This window comes from Neofelis nebulosa, chromosome 15, assembly GCF_028018385.1.
Source record: "Neofelis nebulosa isolate mNeoNeb1 chromosome 15, mNeoNeb1.pri, whole genome shotgun sequence".
In the NCBI taxonomy this organism is placed as follows: Eukaryota; Metazoa; Chordata; class Mammalia; order Carnivora; family Felidae; genus Neofelis; species Neofelis nebulosa.
The window spans coordinates 8,695,544-8,700,072 of record NC_080796.1 but is presented as its reverse complement, the minus strand read 5'-3'; the positions used below and the strand labels follow the sequence as shown (position 1 = coordinate 8,700,072).

At 55.8% G+C, this 4,529-nt stretch overlaps 1 long non-coding RNA gene across 1 annotated transcript; it reads left to right on the top strand.

Annotated features, from left to right (window-relative positions):
* Positions 1 to 224: 224 nt before the first annotated feature.
* Positions 225 to 4,324, top strand: LOC131496000 (uncharacterized). Its single transcript, XR_009254255.1, has 2 exons — positions 225 to 1,226; positions 4,183 to 4,324. It is a non-coding gene; the product is annotated as an uncharacterized LOC131496000 (long non-coding RNA).
* Positions 4,325 to 4,529: the final 205 nt, after the last annotated feature.

The following is a 4,529-nucleotide window of genomic DNA, read 5'->3' as shown; positions in this document are numbered from 1 at the left end:
GAGCCGAAGTCGGACGCCCAACCGACTGAGCCACCCAGGCGCCCCTATTTTTTTAAAGCTTATTTATTTTTGAGACAGAGAGAGACAGAGCATGAACGGGGGAGGGGCAGAGAGAGAGGGAGACACAGAATCAGGCTCCAGGCTCTGAGCCGTCCGCACAGAGCCCGACGCGGGGCCCGAACCCACGGACCGCGAGATCGTGACCTGAGCCGAAGTCGGACGCTCAACCGGCTGAGCCCCCCAGGAGCCCCGGGACTGTGATTTGTTTTTTGTTTTTTGTTTTTTTAATGGTCAAATCAGTTTCACTGAATGGGATATGCTTCTCCATTTTCAGCAGTTGACGGACATTTGGGTTGTTTCCATTTCTGGGCTGTTATGCACGAGGCTGCTGGGCGCATTCGTGTCCGTGTGACTTTTGTCAACAGACACTCCGGTGTCTACTTAGCAGTGGCATTGCTGAGTTGTGCGGTAGCTCTGGGGGGGACTCCGGACGAACCCCCAGGCTGCTCTCCGAAGGGCTGCACTGTTATGCGTTCCCGGCAGGGGTACAGGGATTTCTCCACACCCTCCCCGACGTTTGTCGCTGTCTTTATTATTACGACCACCCTAGCAGGCGTGCCGTGCCGTGGCGGCTGAGCTCCTGGCTTCCCCCTTGGCCCCTCTCCAGCCTCACATCCTCTCCTCGGCTGCGCCGGCGGCGCTGGGGACACAGAGAGCGCCCAGAGCGACAAGACAAGTACGTCACGGTGAGCGCACGGGGCTTCGCCTCTAGGTCTAAGCTCTTGGAGCTTCACTGATGGGCCGGTGGCCTCACGGAGGCCACATCCCAGTAGAATTGAAACCGCTTTGTGAGCGGCAGAAAGAGGGACAGCTGGGGAGGAAGAGAGAAAAGAGGAAATGCCTTAGAGCCGCCACCTGGAGACTCAGGGCCCGGAGCCCGCGGGAGAGTGTGCCGTCCCCTGCCGGGGGTGAAGACCGAAGACAAAAGGGAAGGGAGGGTACAAACGCTGTCCCTGCTGTCCCTCCTTTGCTGCATTCCGTCCCTGAATTCCCAGCTCGGGAGCCCTTTATTTACCGAAAACGCGTCCAGGATCCACGGCCTTAGAAACTTGGTTCGTGTGTCCTCTTGCGTGCGTTCTGAGACCCCCTCGGAGCAAATGTTGACCGATGGCTCTGCTGTCCCTCGGGAGCTCTTCTCTCCGGGAATACCCTCTCTTTCCAAGTAGGTGGGTGTTTGGAGTGAGCTCCTCTTCGGGAAAGCCCAGGAACAATCCATGTGCCTGCAATCGTTTCTAACTAGAAACTTATATTTGGGCAAAGGTTCGTCCAGAGCAGGGGTGAAAAGGAATAAATGCACGTGGGACTCACAGGGAAAGCCCCGTGCGAGCGTCTGAACTTACCTCCGAAAAGGTTGAGTGAATTTCGCCAATTTCTTTTGGCTTACACCGATTTAAAAAAAAAAAAATAACCTTTTAATTTTAATTTTTACTTATTTTTTTAAGAGTTTATTTATTTTGGGGCGCCTGGGTGGCTCAGTCGGTTGAGCGTCCGACTTCAGCTCAGGTCACGATCTCGCGGTCCGTGGGTTCGAGCCCCGCATCAGGCTCTGGGCTGATGGCTCAGAGCCTGGAGCCTGCTTCCCATTCTGTGTCTCCCTCTCTCTCTGCCCCTCCCCCGTTCATGCTCTGTCTCTCTCTGTCTCAAAAATAAATAAACGTTAAAAAAAAAATTAAAAAAAAAAGAGTTTATTTATTTTGAGAGAGAGAGAGAGAGAGAGAGAGAGTGCTAGCAGAGGAAGGGCAGAGAGAGGCGGGGGGAGGGAGGGAGGGAGAATCTGAATCAGGCTCCACACTGTCGGCACAGAGCACGACACGGGGCTTGAACTCACAGACTGTGAGAATGACCTGAGCCGAAATTAAGAGCCAGGTGCTTAATGGACTGAGCCGCCCAGACGCCCCTTTAGTAATTTTTAAAAAAAATTTTTAATGTTTTATTTATTTTTGACAGAGAGAGAGAGAGAGAGAGAGAGAGAGCATGAGCGAGGGAGGGGCAGAGAGAGAGGGAGACCCAGAATCCCAAGCAGGCTCCGGGCTCCGAGCTGCCGGCACAGAACCGACGCGGGGCTCGAACTCACGAACCGGGAGATCATGACCCGAGCCGAAGCCGGACGCTCAACCGACAGAGCCCCCCACCAGGCGCCCTGCTTATAGAGATTTTATAAACGTTGTAGGATACACATGTATTATTTCTGTAACAAGAAAAAAAAAGCGAGACGTTGGTTTCAAGGAAAACAGGCGCTGGCGGTGGAGGTGGAGGAAAGGCCGTAGGAGAAGGTGGGAGGCGCAGGGGACGAGGAAGCACGCTTGGCTCCCGTGATGTGCAGCGAATGACCAGAAACCCCGAGCCTCAAAGCCATGCTTGCTCGCTATCTCACACCCCGGGGGTCGGGAGGCCCGGCAGGTGCGGTCAGGCCCGGGTCCCGCAAGACGCCGTGGTCCCAGTGTCCGCGGGCCGCGCTTTTCTGGAGGCTTGTTCTGCAAGGCCATCGAGGACGGGAAGCTTTAAAACGCAACCTCGTCCCCTTTGCCACATTCTGCCGGTGATCGCGGGTCACGGCGCGTCCCGCCCCCCCTCGTGGAAAGTGGATTACATCAGGGGGTGGGTCCTGGGACGTGGGGGTTACGGGGGCCACCTCAGAGTCTGTTTGTCACCCGGGGTGTGAGAGTCCTCGTGGGAGGCGCATCTCCTCCCCATACGGCATTCCAGGACGTTCTCAAGGCTGCCCTACCCCAGGCACCTGTATGTAATTCTCCACCCACGTGTAATTCTCTCCCTCCACGTGACGGACAGACATGCCTGGACTTGACGCCCGTGGACTTGATGGGACGTGGCGGTGGGGGGGGGGGGGTCCCTCACTTCCTCACCCCTCGGGCAGGAAAATTCGGAGGTGTGTCCGCGGCTGTCTCCCAGGGTCCCCCGCAGGGCCGGGCCCCAGCCGCAGTTCCCACCCAGGTGGTTTTTGTGTCTGATGGAGACCCGCTTCCACCAGGTGGAAGGGGTGGGGGCCTCTCCGGGGCCTCTTTTATGGGGGGGGGGCACTAATCCCATTCATGAGGGCTCCGCCCTTGGGACCTAATCGCCCCCCAGAGCCCCACCTCCTTGGGCGTTAGGTTTGCAACAGAAGAATTTGGGAGGGGGACACAGACATTCAGACCGCAGCGGAGTCCAGCCGAAAGGGACCTGAAAGGGACCCGCAAGGATTCGAGAGAGAGCCTAGCGGGCCTGGTGGTGGACAGGAGCAAAATGGAAATCCAGACAGAATCCTCAACACCTTAGTCAAGCGGAACTAAGCTGGGAAGGGTTACGCTGCCCGGGTGTAGACGGGTTAATAGCCCAGGAATCCTCACGGTGTAATGAAGCGGGTTTTTGCACGCTCAGCCGCCGACCCGAGAGTGGCCGTGTGGACGCGTCACAGAGGAAAGGCCGGGCCTGGGCGTGTCTGACAATCAGTCAAGCTGTGTCACTGGCTTTGGGGTGGCCCCTATCTATCTCCACTTCCTTCTCACTCGTACCCCGATTTTCCGTGCATGTCTTACGGGCACCTCAAAATCGGTAAGTCCCAAACCCAATCCACGGCGCTCCTCGCTGAACTTGGCCTCGTTTCGGCGTTCCATAGCTCAAGGGGCACCGGCACCCGCAGGAGGGCGAGAGCTGAACACGAAGGCCCCTGTCTGGCTCCCTCTTCTCCCTTCCCCTGCAGTCCCCGCCCAGGTCCGGCCATTTGACCTCCTCGGTTTCTGTTGAGTCCGTCCGTTCCCCTGCATATCCATCACTGACTGCCCCGTCCACGTCCCTGCCATCTGGATTTCCAGAATCGTCTCCCGTGTCACTCTAGAACTCCTGGGGTTGGGGGGAGACCCTCCCGACTCCCACAGGCTCTGCTCCTTCCTTGGGAAGAGTTCCTGGCCATGCCTCCAACCCACCCCAAGACCCCCATAGCCTCCCACAGTGCCCTTTCAGCAGTCATTCGTGGTTGTGACGTACAACATTTGTAAACGTATTTTATTTTGACAAGAGAAATTGAGAGGAATTCAGAGACCATATCAGGAACCTATACAGTCATGAGCCAGAATGTACAGTGTTAACAAATGTTTCTTTCAAATGTTTCCCTTCTCTTCGCAGATGAACCAGACTCAAAACGGATATGGTTATAATCCACTTTGAACACTGTTCCCCTCCCCCGTCCTGTTCTTTTCCCTTGTCAGAGAAACCGTGATCAAGAATCTCATTGTGTTTCTCTGCCATTCAGATTTTTATGCTTTTATTATACAATGTGTGTGGGGTTTTTTTTTAATTATTATTTGAGAGAGAGAGAGAGTGTGCATGGGGAAGAGGGACAGAGGGAGAGAGAGAATCTTAAGCAGCCTCCACACTCAGCGTGGAGTTCGACATGGGGCTCGATCCCACGACCCGGGGATCATGAGCCAAAATCAAGAGTTGAACACTCAGCCGACCGAGCCACCCAGGCG